Here is a 20,674-nt window from a genome sequence, read left to right as displayed (position 1 = left end):
CTGCTTTCTATGAATTACACCCCTTATTAAAGGGCAATCTGGAAGCTGAAATGCCTTTCTTAAGTGAGTGATATTCCCCTTTCAAAAATGCCGAATTGTGCTCCCATGCAATTTTATTCTTTCTGTACGAGATTGGTTTAAGTGATATACATTCCTTAAATTCGAACATCTGAGTCCGTGTGCACACACATGCATGTATATATACATATTCATTTCATAATGGCCTTCTCAGTACACAAAAGAAAAATAACTCCTACATATTGAATCGTCAATTTAAAGACATATAAGCATGAGTGAACTCAGTATATCTTCTCTCCACTTTTCCCCAACCTATTAAAATTTCAAGTAAACATTTGCTAAACCTGATTGCTAAGCCTTCTTGCTGACGGGGCACATGATGAGGAATGGAAGAGGGATGAATTCCTAGTCTTAAAAATTTATTGTCAAAATTATTTCCATCTAAATTCATATCGTGAAATTTTTTCTCCAGAATTACTTCTATGAGGTGTCAGAAGCCTATGAAAACCTTCAGCGTTTCTCCTCATCTAAGTTGACGCACTGTCACTGTGACTAAAAACAAAGGAACACCTAACTTTGTGAAACTGTGGAGCAAAATAAATGGCTGCTCCAAGCTCACCTGTCCTTGAATTTTAATACTAGTGTGAGTTTCCAGGTACAACATCTTGAGTAATACTGTATTAAAGAAACTAATTCATTACTTTAAAATTTACCCTTGAGCAAGTTCTTAGGACAAGGGTAGAAAGCAGCCACATTCTTTGCTGGAACAGCACAGAAACAGTCTCTAGCCAAGTTGTGAATGTTGTTCCCCTCTTTTAAAAAAACACAACAACAACAACAACAAACTCTTGTGCTAGTCCTCCTCAGTCCAATTTGCTCTGTGCACAATCTTTTAGACTCCTACTAAGACAGCCTTTCTGCCCCTTTTCCAGTTCACAGTCACAAAGTCTTCTAGATTGCTCCATACAACAGTGTGGAAGGGTTCCTCCCAATAATAACCCACTCCCTGCTACCAACTTCTGTGTCAGTTACTTTCCCAGTGCTGTGATAACACAGCACAACCAAGGCAACCTATAGAAAGAAGGGCTTGTTTGGGCTCGCAGTTCCCGGGGGCTAAGGGTCCCTCTGCCCTCATTATGACAGGGAAGCACTGAAGCGGTCAGGCACGGGAGCCAAACACCTAGCTGAGAGCTCCTGTCTTAAACTGTAAGCAAGAAGCAGAGAGACCCAACTGGGAACGGCACGGGGCTTTCGAACCTCCTCAAGTCACATGCTTCCTCCAGCAAGGCCACAGCCCTTAACCAGCCCAAAGAGCACCACCCACCGGGGACCTTATATTCAGATTCCCAATATGACTGGTGACTTGCCTCCTTTAAACCACTGCAAGTACTCTCGCTGTTCTTCCCTGTGGTAGTCTATGTGTAGAGAAATCGTGAATGCAATCTTATTTCAAGAAAAATCAAATTACCTAGACAGATATATTTGAAGATGATTTAAATCTAACATATTCTTCATCCACCTCTTTTCTTTTTTCAAAGATCAGATCTGATATTCAGCCCCGAAAATAGCACTCCAAGCTTAGTCTTTTTTTTTTCTTTCTAGTTTCATTGCCTTTTCATTGACCATATTTCTTTTGGGGTTTTAATGCCATAAAGAATCTTTATTTCTTTTTTTTTTTTAAGATGCAATGCAATTTATACTGTACCTTCATAGTACAGGTAGTGAATGTGTTCACTTCTCGGCTCTTGGCTCAGCTGAGCATCTTATTCTTTGTAATACCCTCACCAACAACATGTCCTTCTCATGCCATTATCCTTCTGAACGTCAGTGGTGAGGTTAGCATCCAGGTGATGCTTAATCATTACAAAGGACATGATACCTTGCTATTTCAGGTAAAAATCATAGCTGATATGATGGGCTGGGGGTCAGGTGCATACACGCATGTGCACTATGACAGAGAGGGTATAGCACAGATTAACTTTGTTTATCTCTCTCTAGTCACTCTATAAACTTTTCTTAAGCAGCTGGTATTTGCCAGGGGTTGGAATACAGGCTTCCAGACTCCACTGTGCCTCTTGAAGGAAGAGAGAGAATTATGTGACCAGTGTGCAGGTGGTTTTGTTGGACTCGTTTTGAATAAGTTGCCTCCGTTTTGAAACTTTGGGAAAACATAATAACTAAACTTTCAGTTCTTTTGTTAAGAAAAGTTTGAAAGTCAGTAAATTTGTGAGCACACTTGCAGAGCCATAGCTGAGAACTGGCCTCCGTCTTGCCTACCACCCCTGCTGCACTCGCAGTTTCCTGTTTGGGCTCTTAAGAAAGTTGAGTTTGTTGCCTCTTATCCAGAGAAACATTTTCTGAAAGACTTCCCGATTCATTTTATAGAACTGTCTCATACATGCCACTTCCCCGTGAGGGGAAATAATAGATGCTTGCCTCTGATAGCATCCATTCAGTGTCAAAATGTTTTCCCGTTGCTTTCCTCATGAGTATGCAGAATTTTGCCAGCTTTTCCATCTCGTTCCTGAGGAGCCCTCATTCAGTTGCTTCCACTCTGGGAACATGATGAGACCTGCATTTTTGAAAAGTTCTGTAAAATGTCCTGAGAAATTACTAATAGTGGCAGTGACAGCCACATCCCTGACCTGGATAGTGCTAATGACAGGAAGCTAGAGAGTGGAGTCCCTTTGACGAGTATATTTTTAATCACAGCCAAAGTCTCCAAGGGCTAACACATTCTAATGCTTATTGCATTGTTATTGTTGGTTTTATTTTTAATCCCCTCCCTTTGCTTTAAAAAAAATCTATGTAATATGGGCAGGCCTATCAAGCTTATTTAAAATGACTGCAGGGTTGAACATCAGTCCAGAGAGACAATGATGCTGGTTATCACCCATGTGCCTCTGTCCCCATAGCATGAGCCACAGTCCTGTAATGCAGAAGGCAAAGACGTGCTCTGACTCTTTCAAGTATGCACTACTGCTGAGGTCCCGACCTTTAAGGATAACGACTACACCTTCTTACAGAAAAGCTGAAATTCAGTGACTTTCAAGAAAAGAAATTACAACCACCTGTTGGGAAGTAGTAAAGAGCTTATTAATGAAGGACATCACACATCTGGCTCTTTATTTAATCAGGTAGATGGGAGAAAAATAATTTATTTAAGTAGTGGCTAGCTGCTGTGGTGCCATGGAGTGGTTTTCAATGACAGACTTACTTGTCTCTTCCCTGGGCATTCTGAAACAGGCTGAATCTACATGCTACTTCCATCATAATGCTCCCCTACTTCACCAGTATTCCTGTACCTTGCCTCCTCTTCTTTTCCTATGGTTAAAGTTGCCAGGGTCATCCCAGAATAAAAATCACACACAGTGCCCTTCAACTATCCTAGGGGGAGCTGAGAAACAAGTTTCACTCGGAGGCAGAATTCTGCGTGGCAGCTACCTATTAAAGGACACTAGTTAAATTTGGTTGATGATCACCTGGTTTTAGTTCTTTGATCTTCTTTCTTTCCTCCTCTGTAATCTATGTGAATAGTCACGAACACGGCTGAGGAACGAACACAAGAACAGAGAAGACACCATACATGGTTTGTACCCTCCAACCTGACAAGCACTGTGTCTTTTATGCCCTTACTGTTAATGAGCTTTGAAAAATCTGTACTATTTTCATGTAATGCCATTGCAGCTTGTTCAAGGGTCATTTGACCATATGCTGCCCTTGGTATCAGAGTGATTGTTTCATTAGTCATGTTAGAGGCTAATTAGAATTAGCGGGCCTAGAAAAAGAGTCAAACTGAGTTCTGTATGAGTCTGCCCAAATACTTATACCCTGGTTACTAACTTGCAGCTCCAAAAACCACAATCTATAAGCTCTTCTGCCATGCTCGGGAAAGATTGCTAAAGTTACTGAGGCAGCCCTACAGTTGGCAGTCAGAAAATACTTTGATATATTGGTTACAATAATATTTTCACTCTGCAGATACTGTATCCCAAAGTGGCTATGTCAGGACATCATTCCCTCCTTTTCTGTTTCCTCAACCACAAAGCCAGGCTCACAATTGGATTTGGCAGCTGTGGAACTGCCCTAATATAGCAGCAGATGAATCCAGGCAAAGAGCAGATCTATCACTGTATCTGACTGATCTCTCTGCTTATGCACAGTGACAAATTCTCACCTCTCCATATAGATCAGCAGGCTCTGTAACCCGTCAGTCACGCATAAGTTGTGACAGTGCATCACAAGACTGGCAATTCAGAGCCCTGGAGAACAAGGTGAAACATGCAGTTAGCTCACATAAAAACTGCATCTTTCCCAGAGCAACAGAGGGCCGGAGGTGGGGGGCAGGAGGGAGACATCCACATAGGGTGGAGGTACATCACTGTACAAAAAGAGGCATGTGGTTTTATTCGCTTTATTAAAATACATGGAGGGAAGAGATGAAAAGGCAAATCTCTGCACTGTGGAGAAGTTTGCCTTGCCTTTTGGATAAAGCCTGTGTAGATCTCTGTTTCCACCAGCTTCTAGGTTACTCACACTGAATAAGACAAGAGACTGTCTGGCCAATAACACAATGCAGACCCCCCACTGGCGTCACAGGGCTCCACCTACAATGCCTTCTCCCATTCCCAGGAAAAGACACTCTCCACTCTCCAGATGCTTCCACTTATCTAACAGGGTTGAGTCGGAAGCTCCTGTTTCTATCTGTTGATTTTAGAAGTTTGAAAGATGTTTTGCATATCCGAAAGGATTTTAGGGTAACTTCCCTTGTCATTCTGTGGTAAGCACATGCACAAAATAAAGAGGGGGGCTGGTGTGGAATGTTCCCATGTGCAGTCTAAACTTATCACAGGGGAAGACCATGTTGTAAGGAGATTTAGCAGTGTTTGTGTCTGGTGTGCAGGTTAGTGGTATAGAGATTGAAGGCATTTTACTACTGCTCATTCATAAGAAGTTAAGTGGAAAACCAAATGTCTCAACAGCAACATTATATAGGGCTTTACAGGTGCATCTTTTATTTTTACTTATTAAAATTACAAAAAGCTGTGACTCATGATTTTAAGATAATTATGGGCCACTGACTTCACACATGGAAGTAGCAAAAGCAAATATAAAAAGCAAATATATGACTAATTTGTATAATAAACTTTTCTAGTTACACAAGCTATTAAGTCCTTCAGTTCAGTTATATATAGGAAAAAATACCTCTTCAACTGAAAATCTAACCTGATTTAGATGCTTGAAATAGCATTTTGGTTTTTAGGTTTAAAGTGGGGATGCAGAACTAAGGAGATGGCTCAGCAGTTACAAGCACCTAGTATTCTTGCAGAGGACCTGGATTCGACAGTTTCAATGGCTCACAACTATCAGTGTCTAGAGTTCTAGGACCATCTTCTGACCTCCACAGGGACCAGGCATACATGTGGTATACATACATACACACAGGCCAAACACTCACACACATAAAATAAATAAATGAAACAGTTTTATGGGAGGGGTATGCTACTGACAGAGAGCTAAGACACAACATTCAATCTGAGGAGAACTATGACCACAAGGAAGAAGGTGTATTCAGAGGAGAAGAAGGAAAGTGGGAAAAAGAATATTAAGTGACATTTTCCTGTGGGGCAGCAGGGACAAATGCTCTATTTTAACAGACTAGTTGTGTGAGTTCATGTAGGACCTCAGAAATACACGAGGCAAAATTCTTCACTGCCTCTTGAGACATTCAAATACCAGCTGTTCAAATATTTGGGTAATTGAGAAGATGAGCAGTTCAAAATGTCCCTTTCTTTCAGTTTTCTGGAAGAAATTCAACTGACTATATATTTCCAACACCGCAGCTCAGCCTGCCTGTCCTGCGATGACATGGCCACGTGAGTAACTGTAAGGCTCCTCCTCAGACTGTATAGCTGGAATCATTTATGTTGTTCCTGTGGCTCAAAAAGAGAAACCACAAAGCAGACACCAGCTGAGGAGCCAAGGTCACTTGGTGACTAGCACAAGGGCAACAGCTTAACACTTGCCATTCAAAAGGCTTTGAACTTGTTAAAAGAGGAGGATGTTTGAATTTCCTAAAATGTGTTAAGCATTCCAGAACCCACTAGGAACCATGCCCATAACCAATCTTGAGTTTTGATGCTTCTGTCTCTGCTCATAACTAAACTCCTATCAAGCACTTGGTAAAAACACAAGAGACTGGAGTGATGCTGGGTTTACAGATAAAGGAAATGAGTTCCAAGTAAGCAGCTGACTTCCAGCTCCAGAACTACTGAAGGACGGAACTAGAAACATAAGCCTCTTCATCCCCAAACATGACGCTGTTTCCAGGGTATCGGGCTCCCTTCTTCATCACTGCCTTTTCTCCATGCTTTCTAACACCAAAAAAAGGTTTTTTTTTTAATTTTTCAAAAGATGTATTTCTCTTTGGAGGTTTGAAGAATAAATTCTAGATTCTCTCACTTACGGAACATCAATATAGGAGACACCTAAGAACAAAGAAAAAACATTTTCTCCACTGGGCCATTTGGTTTCTAAGTGTTGTAAGTTTTCTCTGATTTATGTTGGCTCACTCAATTTAAAAAAAAAGCCATACTATATTTCCTGAAACTTGAAAAATCTCATTTTTCCCCTTTACGTGCAACCCTCAGTTCTAGTTAAATATAAAAGAATCTTCAAGCAGGTGTTTGTTTTCTTTAAAACAAGAATGACATTTAACGTTAGTCATTCTGCCTCAAAAGTAAGCATTTTATTCATTAGTTCAAAATGAAACATTTTCAAAGGCCTTCATTGCTGACTAGCTGTGAGCCATTTGAAGTTTTAAATGTCGTTTGATGAAGTTGGGAAGTGCGGATATAGAAATAACAAAGATCATTGTTAACTGATGAAGACAGAGCATCCTTGTTTGCAAAAAGCTCCTTGAACAATCCTGAAAGAGCTAAAAGCAGTGTTGCTGTAGAATTCTTTCTGTACTGTTCACTGCTTACCAACTTGATCTAAAAATCGCAAGTGAATAAAATAAAACTTTAAAACTTAAAAAACAAGAAAGACATTTGCAAAAGGTTACCTTGTTAGTATAGTCATTAGTGTAATATACTGGTTTAATGAAAAATGTCATACATTGGTGACGTATAGCATTTGTTAGGTTTTTAAATGATTATTACTGAATAGTTAAAATTAGTATACAAATATAGCCATAAGATTTGTTATAAGCATTATGTCTGATCTGCTTCATAAAATAATTCTGAGTAGCTCATGGTAAATGATAACAATGGGAAAAACACACAATTAGGATTCCAGTAAAGAGTTAAAGTAAAAGGGAAGTATTTTAGCCATAATTAATAGCATGGTACTCAGAGTCAGAGAAAACTGGATTTGAATCCAAGCTCATCTAGCTGGTTGACCTTGAACATTTTTTTCCCAAGCTCCCTGATCCTTCCACAATGAATGAAAAAGGCATACATAATAAATAATAGCTACCTCAAAGAAGATGAAGTGTTTGCACTGTGTCTGTTCATGCATTTTGCACAGTTAGACACAAAAAACAAAATCGTGGCCTGCATGCTCCGTCCCACTGGCAATTACATAGAACTATAAACACAGAAGCTGGACTAAAGCTCATGTTCTAAGAGGCTAGAAAAGCCAACTTAAATTTAGAACAAGTCCTGGAGAACGCTGAGACAACGCCTCCCATATTTATCTGTAGCTAGTGAGGAAGCAATCCATTAGGAACCAGGGCAGAATGGGACCAAGCATTCAGGATAACGTGCATTTATTTTGGTTTTTCTGGGTTGTTTTGTTTCCAGCAGACTTCAGTTTTGACGTTTCTTTATACGCTCCTACCGTGCAATACATTTAGAAAAACTTGTTCTAGAATGCCAGGAAAATAAGGGAAAAACAATTGACCAAGATGAGCTGGTGTTGAGAAAGCAAATCAGAGAAACAGAAAATCATGCTTTTATTTTTTTTTTTAAGGTGCCCATTTCAAATTAAACTAAAACTTTCTGAGAGGAACTCCCACTTACTGAGAGTGGCTCACACAGAGCATTTTCTTCATTAGTACAGCTTATGAACAAATCAGCAACACACAAATGGCAGGTATCAGGAGGGAAGTCCAGGGAGAGTGTCACAGGCACGGTAGAGTAAGGAAAGGGGACTCAGCACTGGACATCAAGAGAAGGGGCCACTTTCAAGCACAGTCACAAGAAACCATAACTTTTGTAGCTAACTCCTACTGCCTCTGCCTACCCAAATAAAGTTTCCAAAGGAAAACAAAGTTTTCTTCCTGTTTGGATCACAAATAAGAATGACTGGCTTAAAGGAATTCAGAACCAGAACAGTTTAGTTTGGTTATGTTTGAGTCCCAGCTTCTTTGGGTCCCATGGCCACAGAGGGATACTGGGATAAAGGAAAGTTGTTATTAATTCCACATTGTTCTTCCAGCACTATGACAAACTGGGCATCTTCCACTGGGAGGGGTGGGTGGATGTGGGGGGTGGGATCTAAGATTTCTATATTAATGGATAAACACACAAAGACGACTTCGCTTATTAGTTCATTCTCACAGTTTGAAAACATATTACAACAGGATATATTACTGAGGCTTTTTCTCATATAATTTTCATTTCATTTTATACATATGCCTGAGGAGGTCAACTGGAGACACAGATGGTTACCAGAGCTTCCATGTGGGTGCTAGAAATCGAATCCCTGTCCTCTAGAAGAGCAGCCCATGCTGGGAACTGTTGAGCCATCGCTCGGCCCCTATATTAGCACTTCTTATCCATCCCCCAGTTGCGTGCAGTTGTTTTGTGGCCATGCTGAGAACTCTTATTTAGGACTTTTGTTTGTTTCCTTTTACTTCCTAGCTGTGCAAACTCAGACATGATACCCTCTCTGTCCCTCAGTTTGCTCATAAGCAGAAATTGTATCCATATCAAAGGGTTTAATGATAAGTAAATGGAATAATACTCAAAATAATTAATATGAGCTCCTAAGACACATGTTTGTTCACTTGACAAAGACTTACATTAGAAAAAGAACACATACTGGAAATTTTTCTTTTATACTTGAAAGTAGAATACAATATATTGTGTTATTTTTCTTCTCTCACTTAAAATAATCCATTATTCGTAATATAACATTTTATTTTCATAGCTGTGCACCATTTCATTGTGTAAATCTACAAGAATTGATTATTGTGGCTCATTTAAGATTTTCCAGTCTTTGATTTTATTAACAACCCCTCAACAAAGAAACTCATAAATATAGTACTTTGACAGAAAAATCTGCAGGAGAGATTCCCACAGTGAGATTATTGGTTCCAAGGGCAAAGTCATTCGCAACATAAGATGAATAGTCAAACTACTACCTCTTGTGGTTGTGCCAGGTTAGAGCTCACCAAGAATCTGAGGAAGCACCTGAGAAAACAATTTGTAAAGACACATTTTCTGAGTAAAAATCCAATATTTCTGAGAGGAAAAAAAATGTGAAATCTAGAATTAAGAGCAGTCTAGCAGATAAAGCTATTATACATTTTAAAAACAGTTTTAAAAATTAAAATAATCCTCAAAGAAAATCAACGGTGAGATTATTAAGGGAAAATATATTTATCTGCAAACAACCATGCCATTCTCCGGCCTGGCCTCACATCCTTCCATAGCTTCTGTTTTAATGGCTGACCCCACTCCTGAGCCACAAGTTGTGTAGAGCATGTCAGCGAGCTGAGAAATAAGTTATTCAAGTTCTTGAGATGCGTTTACTTTGTGAGGAGTTTTTCAATATCCATCTTCCAAATTCATAAGCTATGGTGAATTCATAGGATGCGAGGACAGGGCATTTAAGCTGCTCTCATCCCTGAGCTGCCCATCATTAGCAGCTTCCATTTTGAAGACTTGGGAGGGGAGCCAAGGAGAAAGGACAGTGGTCTCAAGAGCTCTCCTAGACTGGGATTATCCTGAGGAGCCTCCATGAAACTGGAAGGGCAGTAATGTCGCTACCTTGGTTATAGAGGAGAAACGGCTCCCTTGACAACTGGTAACTACAAAGCAGTCATCCTGGTACCCAGAAGCCCAAACTTATACCATGCACAGGGGGAGCTCCAACTCCATCCACAAGGTGATTTGAGATAATAGGCATTACTACAGCTACCTATCTATTGAGTGCAAACATAATTCTCTTAAGAAAGAAAAAGTGGACACGCCTCCGCTTGTGCCACCACCATGTCTCTAGTGATCCCCGAGAAGTTCCAGCACATTCTGGGAGTACTCAACACCAACACCTATAGGCGGCAGAAAATAGCCTTTGTGGTCACTGCCATTAAGGGTGTGGGGCGAAGATATGCTCCTGTGGTGTTGAGGAAAGCAGACATTGACCTCGCCAAGAGGACTGGAGAACTCACGGAGGATGAGGTGGAGTGTGTGATCACCATCATGCAGAATCCATGACAGTACAAGATCCCAGACTGGTTCCTGAACAGACAGAAGAACGTGAAGGACAGAAAGTACAGCCAAGTTCTGGCCAGCAGCCTGGACAGCAAGCTTCATGAGGACCTGGAGCAACTGAAGAAGATCAGATCACACAGGGGTCTGCGCCACTTCTGGGGCCTTCATGTCCGTGGTCAGCACACCAAGACCACTGGCCTCCACGGCCACACTGTGGGTGTGTCCAAGAAGAAATAAGTTTCTGGGCCTTCGCTGTTAATAAATAGTTTATATACTTGGAAAAAAAAGAAAGAAAGTAAAAGTGAAATTCCAATCCTGACCTCAATTCACACAGATAGATTGACTATGAAAACTAACAAGATATTGACAAAAATGAGATATACTGACTGAAATACTAGACAGAATAACCAGACACATCAAGATGTCACGTACTAGGATTAGAAAAACAAAATGTAATTTCAGCATTATTAGTATTAGGAAGGAAACACAAGGAGTGACATATGTGAATGATAAACAGAAGAAAAGAACTTTTCTTTGAAGAAAGCAAAAACCTTTCAAAAACTAAAAACATATTAATTAAAGAGCTGGGGAAATGCTTCTGCAGAGGACCCATCTCATTTTCATCTAACTCCAGTTACAGAATCTGACTTCCTCTTCTGCACATACATACATACTTACATACAAGAAAACACCTATACCCATAGAATAAAATAAATAAAACCTTAAAATATATTTATTGATTAAATTTACATGTCAGCAAGTATATAACACTGAAAAAATCACAACCAAACAATAACCAAAGACAGATCTGGACGCCTTACCCACTATGCCAGACAATAAAGAGATAAGAAATATAAAAGCAAAGGGAAAGAAATGGCAGATAAAAAAGTGCAACACAGGTCACAGAAGTCATGGTGGAGAAGGGAGGGATGGGAAGCAGTGTGCAAGATTCTGTTCTCAGCAAATTTTTCACAACTAGTTAAAAAAAAATGTTATTGCTCAGGTTCAGCAAAGTTGCCACTTCTCTGCTTTTTCCAACAAATTTTCAGAAAAGTTCTGTGCTAACTCCACTCAAAATGCTTGTGCTCCCAAGATTAATTATCCAACCGTCCTGCAGGTCCCCATACATCTCAATGTCCACTTCCACAGTTGTCTGCGGAAGTCGGGGAACCTGAACTGAGTCCGGCATTTCCATATCCTAGCTGTGTAGTGTCCTGAGCTTCAGAGTTCTCACACTTAATATGGGATTAACGGAACCTTCCTTAAGAAGGTGGCCCACGAAAATTTCATCCCAGAACATGTATGAAGTGCCTAGCACACTGCCTGTGTATTTGGGGTCCTCAGCATGAGTTCACTCTTTTCGACACACTCATACTGACCATGAAGCCTTCAACATAAGGGCCACTGATATCCTTCCATCTGATTTAAAAACAAAACAAAACAAAACAAAACAAAAAAACCAAACAAAAAACAAAACAAAACAAAAAAAACCACTGCCTATTCTTCCACTGTTTTGTTTTTGTTTTTGTTTTTTGTTTTTTGTTTTTTGTTTTTTTTTTTTTTTTTGGTTTGGTTTGTTTTTTTTTGGTGCCAATCCTACCTATTAGACTGATGGTGCCAAAATATCTCCTTCTAGCCAGTTCAGTGAGTTTGTAATACTACCGCCCATACAGATGACCCCCACCTCCAAAGGAGTGAGCTGTGCTGAGCTCCACAAGATACAGCACGCCCATTAGAGGAGGCCCCCCTTTGTTCATCATATGCCACACCTCCATTCACATCTTGCAGAGGAACAACAGGCTATTTGCTCTTATCTCTGAGAACCCATTTTATTGCTTATTTATTGGCTCAGTCGGCAAGTTTATGGAGCCATTCTTTTCCCTATGCCAGGCCATGACATCAGAACCACATGAGATCCAAGAAGTCACAAGCTGTTTCCAAAAGAACACTCCAGGTAAATTTGGGAGTTCAAGGAATTGTAGCTTCTAAATAAAAGCCTTAGCTTCAAAGAAAAAGAAGCAAGGGTTTTGAAACTGTCTTGAAATAACACATGTTTAAATGGAAACGAGCTGAGTAGGTAAATAATGTGTCCCTAGTCAATCCTATAAAAAACTAATATATTCCTCTATCAGTGACATCAAAAAGAGAGATGGGAGATATTTTCCGCTGCTGCAATGCAAAGGAAATTAATATCACTTCATCAAGGTAGGGAGGAAATTACTAGAAACACAGTCTCCGCTAAATGCATGCGATATGAAAGCTGGCTTCACATTCAGGGACAAAGTCAGAAGTGACTGGGCCTTTGTTGAAAAGAGCACCTTGAAGTTAGAATCTTTCTGTTTATAGGTGTTCTTTCCAGTCCCTTGGCTGAGGAGAGCTGAAATTAAATGGAAGCTTTCAGGAGATTGTACCAGGGACTCTTCTTGGTATAAGAGATCAGCAAAAGGTGCTGTCAGCACACACGGTGCCTCTCCTCCTTCTATGCTGTCATCATTACTGAGCCACAGGTCCTGCCTCATCCAAACACTCTCAGGCTTGCCTTTGCCTTTGTTCGCTCCATTCTCTGTCATTATCCTCCTGATTAGAGAACACCGCTATTGATATTGATTGCAGTTTGGTCACATGAAGGAGGCTGAAATGGCCCATGCTAGTCAGTCCAGCCAGATCTCTTTTCTTCCACTCTCGTAGATTCATAAAGTCAGCACTGCACTGTCTAGTGACCCCAACATCCTGAGGTCCCACACATACAATTTGGTTTTGAAAATGGCTAGAACCAAAGGTCTGGGAGGGGGCCTGTGCTCTACCGATGGCTGGATCGTTTCCCTATTTGCAGACAGTGCATTCAGATAAATAAGCAAATGCACTTCAGGGAAAGGTCCAGCTCTTGCTAAATGACAATGACCCTCAGGGCCTAGAGATCTCCCTGCATACCACTTTATACTTCTGTTGTTCCTCCTAACTCACGCCGCCAGGCTGTTGTGAGATGCTCAGAAAAGTCAATAACTAGGGAGCATGGTCAAACCCATATCCTAGGAGAAACTGGTACACAGGACTCTCTCATGTCAGCCATATCCGCTGACCCAACCTACCTGCAGAATAACCATAGATGCCAGTCAAGTCCCCTGTCACAATCAAAAAAATAAAGATGAACTTTGGAAGCTGGTGCTTAGAACTCAGACCATTAACTACCTTGGTGCAATCAGAGGAGACATTTAACCCCACAGAAGCTCCTCTACATCATCTTCAGTTGGGGATTCATAGTAAAGATGCTGAAGCGCTTAGGAGGGCGTGGATGGAAAGAGTTCTGTGGATGGCTGACCTAAGTGAATGTAAAGATGCTCTTCCTCTGTTTCCATCATGCTCAAAATCCTTTACAGCTTAGCAGGAAAGACGGTGCCCTGTTTGCAGAGTGATAATTAGTGTCCGATTGGATGAGGCGCAAAACTGAATTTATTTAAATTCCTCTTCAATTGTTGGTTTCAAAGAGGTGTAAATATAGTGTTATAACCCAAAAGGTTGGTTCAGTTGGGAGGACTTCTGATATTTTGGTAGTTCGAGTTGGAGTAATCTTTATCTATCAAATATTTCTATTACTTTGCATAAATAACTAACCAAGTTGACTTCTTGAAATATTCCAGGTTTATTTTAATGGGAGATGTATTTAATATTATCATGGTGAGGTCATTCTGTGTTTTAGTGGGAATGAAAATTCAAATCTCCTTTTTATGTCATAGGGAGGGTATTTGTGGAAGAGGAAGCATTTGAGAAGGGAATTTGAAAATAAAAATCAATGGGACAAGAAAGGACAAGGTTCAAGAGCAGAAGGGTAATAGCATCAAAAAAGATGTTTTAGAAATCTTCTGATATATTCCTCTTAGCAGTCCCTGGGGCCATCTCTGAAGTAGATCATATATTAGGACACAAAGCAAGTCTTAACAAAGAATGGGAAATTGAAATAATGTCCTATGTCCCACCTTCCACAATGGAACAAAACTAGAAATCAAGAATAAGAAAAAATGCAGAGCACACAGACACTCATGGAAACCTAATGGCACACTATTGAATAATGAAAATGCAGTTGTGCACATGGAAAAAATCAAGGTGGAAATAAAGAACATGGCCTAGAAAGGAGTGAAAATAAAAACAAAATATATCCAAGACTTTGAAATACTTCCTAGGAAGGAAGCTAAATATGAAAAACATAAATAGTCATACACATCTCAAATAAATAGCGTAATAATGAAACTAAAGACTTAGTAAAATGTAAACAAGTCAAACAAATGATAAGAAGAAGATAAAAAATATTAATACGAGGACAGAAATTGATGAAAACATAAAACATGAAGAATGTACAAGTTGGCTCTTTGAAGCAATAAATAAGGCCAACAAATGCTTAGTCAAGCTAATCAAGAGAAAGAAGGTCCAAATGAATTAGAGATAAAAATGAGCCATTACAACAAGTGCCAAGTGAATGTAGAAAAATCATTGTGACACACCTTTAAATTTATATATCAATATCTTGAAAAATCTAAAAGAAATGGTTAACTTGTAGATGTATATAATCTACCAAAATTAAACTAAAAGGAAAAATAAACTTAAGCAAATCTATAACAAGACAAAATAAAAACACTAATTAAAAAGTCTCCCAAAGTAACATGCAGGCCCAGATGGAATCAGTGATGTTACACTACATAGTTAAAGAGCTAACAGCAGTACTTCTTGACCTATTTCAAAAACCAGAAAGAGAAGGTATGCTACACAGTCTCTTATAAAGCCATTAATACCCTGATGTCAAAATTGGAAAAGACAAAAAAAGGAAAGGAAGGAAAAAAGAAAGAAAGAAAAAGAGAAAGAAAGTTATAAGCCAGTCTCTCTGAAGGCTAACCATGCAAATTTTTCAATAAGGTTTTGAAAGCATAACATCAAAAAAATATTTCATTCTACATGAGCAGCTTACCTTCATTCCAGAGATTCTTGGGTGGTTCGTTATATTTAAATAAACCAATGTAATATATAATATGAACGGGTTCAAAGACAGAAGACACATGGCCATCTCAATAGATGCAGAAAAGACAGAAGGCACATGGCCATCTCAATAGATACAGAAAAGGCTTTTGACAGAATCTACTATCAATTCACAATAAAGAGCCCCCAAAGAAATCAGGACTAAAGGAACATATTTCCAAATGCTAGAGGCTTTATACAACAAACTGATGGATAACATTATACTAAACGAGAATAAAATCAAACATTTCTGTTAATATCAGCAGCAAGACAAGGGTATACACTTTCTCCATTCTTATTCATTGTAATGCTTGAAATCTTAGCTATAGCAATTAAGTAAGAAAGTAAAAGAGGTAAAAATAAGACAGGAAAAAGCCAAAGTAGCTTTCCCTCTGGTCATACAAGGCTCTAAAGACTGCCATAAAATAATTTTATAACTGATGAACACTGTCAATAAAGTGACTGAATACAAAATTAACAATCTGTAGATTTTCTATATGTCATTAGCAAACATGTTGAGAAAGAAGTCAGGAAAACTATTTCATTCACAATTACCTAAAAACACATCACAGAGACATTTTTACATTAATTTTTACTGACACATTGTTCACAATAGCTGTTATGGAAATGACATAGGTGTCTAGTAAAGAAATGTAATGGCAGAGAAAGCAATAAGAATGAGATCTGAGTTGTGGAGAACCGGTTTTAAATAAGAAAGAAGTCTGGTCGACTTTGGAGGAAAGAAGGAAAACAGATCACATGCATTGTGACTTGGAGATAAAGAGAAAGAAGTCATAAGTGACCTTCACTAATTAAAAACCTATCCATTCAGGAAGGATGAAACATCTACTGACATTAAAGGAGACAGGCGTAGAGAAACCAAGGAGATTTGTCATAGCTGATTTGAGAAATTCTAATAGTAGAATAAACAAGCTACAATTATCAATGGAGCTTGAGGGGACCTCCATATTGCTTTTGCCCAGACTTGAAACTGGTGAGGTTGTAGCGTGGATAGATACCTGGCGCAGTCTTCCAGGCAAAATGGGTAACAAATGCAAAAGCCCTGACATGCTAGGACTTTGGCTGTCAAAAGAAGAGCAGGAAGCAAAGCTCAAAGAATTGTCAGGGATGAGGAAGAAGTCCCATGGTCCTTGGTTATAGAAGGTCTCATGTGTCTTTTCTAAGAAATTCGGTGTTAGTTTTATTGGAAAGTTTTCAATGTAATTCTTTGTATAAAGGGCAGAAGGACAGCTGTCGATTTGAATATGAAATTGAAAATTAGTTAAGAATGCTTGCCCTCTCTCTTTGTCTGGGCAGACAAAGCAACGTGTTAGCATACAGAGCAGGGGTGGGGGAAGGCTGCGGGGGCCAGGCGCTGTAGGTACAGGGCTGCTCTGTCAGCGGCTTTATCTACTCCTAGGCATTACCGTGTTGCATAAAATGGCATTGCCTTCATTGAACTAGCAAGTTCGTTTTCTGTTTTAACTAAGTTTTTTTTGTTGTTGTTGTTTTTTGTTTGTTTTGTTTTGTTTTTAACAACTCTACCCTTTCCAAAACAGTGGTTTCTTTGAGCTAAAAAGTTTGGAGAAATTGTGGCTCCAAGATTGCACAGTAAAAGCTACCCTGGAAATTAGCAGCCTAGTGACAAAGTATTTATGCCATGGAAATCACAACTTGCCCAGGGTAGGTCTTTTTGTGTCTCTTATTTTGCACTTGACTTTTTCAGTGGATTTGCTGCTTGGTCTGGGCTGTGCTTCCAGCTACACACACAGTGCACTACATAACTCCAACCACAGCCTAGCCTCTTGTTCCCCGCAGGCACAATACAGTCACCTCTAAACCAATGTGAACATCAAAAGGACAACTGGCTATTGCAGTGGACATGAAAAGTGCAGGATCACAAAAAAATATGAACAAAAATTCATAAACACTTGCAAATATATTGGATTCTCTTCTTGTCTTCCTTGATATACATATGTATAAAGATGCACTTTGTTTTCCAAATTTGAGATCATAGTATGAACAAATTTAGTCTTCTACTTTTTTTAGCTGAAATATTCTAAGTATTTCCCATAACATTGTCCCTTTGCATTCACTTGCATGGTAATGCAGAATGTAGATCATGAATACATCATTTGTTCAACGATTTCGTGACACCATTGGATATTGAATTCCTTCAAGTGAGATAAACTACAGTTAGTTATTCTAATCTTTCACATAACTTTACAATCTTTCTTTTAAATTTTGGCCAAGTGAAAAATGGGAGCAATAAATCAAATGGTATCCACATTTTAAGCTATCCACTGGGCTTCCATGAAAGGTTAACCATTCATAGTCTTTATCTTAGCAACATCTTGTCCCATCCCCTACTAGGTTCGTGCGTTATTTCTAATTTCCCTTTTCCTCTGGCCACACTAAGCAATCATTTCTTTTTACATTGTAGATGCAAGTTCACAACTATTTGCTGATATTTCCACAAATATTGTGAACTGTTTGATATGCACCCTCCATGAATGCATTTTAAATAATTTTCTTTTTGTCTCTGGCATGTTTTAAGTTAAAGAAGGAAAGCACCAGTCTGTGTGCTTCAAATTAGATTAACAGAAAGTCTTTTACAAAGATCTAGTAAGGAACAGAACTCCCTCACGGAGGACAGACAGCATGCTTTTCCAGGCCTAGGTGACTCTGATAAGTGGTTCCTAACCTGGAATGCTGACCTGGACCATCTGTCTGTCTCCAGAAAGTCTCCATTAACAGATCAGAAGTAGAACTTGGCAGCTGTAGGCTTTGAAAGTTCCACAAGTGGTCTTACAGTCTCGCTAGGGCTGAAAGTAATTTTCTATTAGCTTCCAATGGAGGAGAGGTCAGCCGTTTTGATTTCTAGCTCTCTGCAACTTCCTCTTAATTGGCCAATGACAACTTTGGATCCTTTCAATTACCACTTGACAGTGTATTTGACAGAAGAGGGTGTCACTTCAAAGCATTTCTCCTCTATAGCTACTCCCCAAGAAAGCAATTGTCGGGTCAGCCCCACTTGCTGGCAGTCATAAACAAGATCTAAAAGGCAGCCCAGAGAAGGAGTATGTGTGGGGCACTATCTCTCTATGAGCACTGAGAGCCGCAGGGGTCCAATATGGTACCACCGACGGCATCTGCCTATTGAGCAATTAAAAGCTGGCCAGTCTAAATTGCCACATCCTCAAATATGGGTGAATGTTGAATACTAGCTACAAAAGAAAAGATATTTTATCAATAAGTTTATATTTATCATAAATTAAAATGAAATGACATTTTGGAACTAAGTGTTAACTAAACTAATTTAAAATTTATACCTGTTTCTTTCTCTACTTAAAAAGACGTGCAACTACCACAGAATTTTAAATTATGTGTGAAGTGTGTATTGCATCCTCTGGAATGGTGCAAGCATGACATAAACCATTCCCACTGAGGCAAATCAAATCCATTACTTTCACATTTTTGGAAAGTTAATTTAGGGGTCTAAAATTGAATAACACAGTTAGAGACATAAGATGGTTTAGTTTCATCACAGTGTACACATAGATCTTCGCTGACATAGTTGTCACTGTATTTTTGCCTTTCAGGAATTTCTTCCGGCATGCTTTGTTTTCTCTTCCTTTTCTTTTTCTTTTTCTTTTTTTTTTTTTTTTTTTTTTTTGAATCTTTTTTAATTAAACATTTTTTACTTATACATTTATATTATTACACATATATACAATAAACTACTTATAGCAAGAAGAATCATGACACAATCAGAAATTATATAAATGTTACATTTTTAGTGTTTTGGCTATTTTGTGTTTGACAGCCTTGAAGAAAACATCTTGCCTATCTTGGTGTGTCTAAAATTCTAAATGTAAATCAGTCTCCATCACATCTTGTCGTTATCAACTTAAAGCATCTATCTTGACCTAAAAATATCTTAACCCCTAAACAGCTAAGCTTCATTGTAAAACTAAGTTACCTGGTCTTCAACCCCATCAGAGACTTCAAATGGAATAAATTGATTACTCGAGTATGCCGGAAGTGCAGGTTAGTAGCTTTCCAAATGAGATGACAGAGACAGTTTGCTACCTGAATAGTCACCCAAAACTCTCTATAATGTTGGAGCATCTTCTTCAGCCTTCTGGCCCAATATATCTGACAGGCATATTTGTGAGGCAGGAACTATTGAGGACTTGCTTACTCTGTCTTGGCAGAGTTTGGCCATCAACTCTGCCTGCATCCAAGCTTGCCCATTTATAGGCAGAATTCTGTCTGTGGCAGAAATGAGGACATTTTGTCCAGTGGCTTGTTTGCCACATTTGAAGCCATCTCCATAAGGAGGTCATTTGATGCTCATTATCCTGTCTGAGGTAGGCTGGTTGTTGCCAGGAGTTAACCTATCTCAATGTCAGTGAATCTTTAAAATAATAAAGCCATTTTTAAATGGCACATTCTGTATGTCTTGGGGGGTTTTGAAGACCTTTGATTTCTTTTCTTAAATGATGTTATCACATCAGAAATGTGTGCAATGCCAGGACAAAAGTAATAGGACAAAGACTAGAGCAGCTTCCCCAGAGAGAAGAAACCAGTGAGAAGGCAAGAGTCTCTAAAAAAAGGCCTCTGAAAAAACAGAGAAAGTCACCCTGGGAAGAAAAGATTCAGAGAGGCAATGTGAAGTAGCTTCCAACTGCCAGAGGTATCATGGAAGAGGAACTTTGCATTTTCCTTTAAGACAAGATCTTACTCTGCAGCCTTGGCTGGCCTAGAAGGCACTGTGTCACTCGGGCTGGACTCAGTATTACAGAGATCTACTTGTCTCTGCCGTCTGACTGCTGAGATTAGATCTGAAGTCTTCCAAAAGCAGAGGGCAGGCAGAAATAAGAGTCAACAATGAAGGAAATTTGGAGCCAGATAAGAGGAAATTTATCACAGTTTTTACTGTGAGAAATGGGCTGATTTGGGAACAGTGAGGATTTTATGTGTGGAAGTGATCGAGCCTAAATGGAGAATTCCTTTAGCATGACATTCTTGGAAAAGAGATGTTAAGACTTAGATCTTCCCATTTATAGCATGATGCTTAGGACCATGAGCTCTGCGAATGTGTCTCTATGTCTTACTATGCCATAAGTCCTAACTGTTAATGTTAGTAAGGAAGGCAAAATGCTCAGGGTAAAAGGGACCCATGGGAGGAAGAGAGACAAGAAAGA

At 39.2% G+C, this 20,674-nt stretch overlaps 1 protein-coding gene and 1 pseudogene across 1 annotated transcript in view; both read left to right on the top strand.

Annotated features, from left to right (window-relative positions):
* Positions 1-20,674, top strand: part of Rorb (RAR related orphan receptor B) — a 175,577-nt gene that overhangs the window by 30,146 nt on the left and 124,757 nt on the right. The gene's annotated exons all lie outside the window — the stretch shown is intronic.
* On the top strand, positions 10,239-10,697 carry LOC127189420 (40S ribosomal protein S18-like; annotated as a pseudogene).

This window comes from Acomys russatus, chromosome 5 (assembly GCF_903995435.1).
Source record: "Acomys russatus chromosome 5, mAcoRus1.1, whole genome shotgun sequence".
Lineage (NCBI taxonomy): Eukaryota > Metazoa > Chordata > Mammalia > Rodentia > Muridae > Acomys > Acomys russatus.
This window is presented reverse-complemented; position numbering and strand designations above follow the sequence as displayed.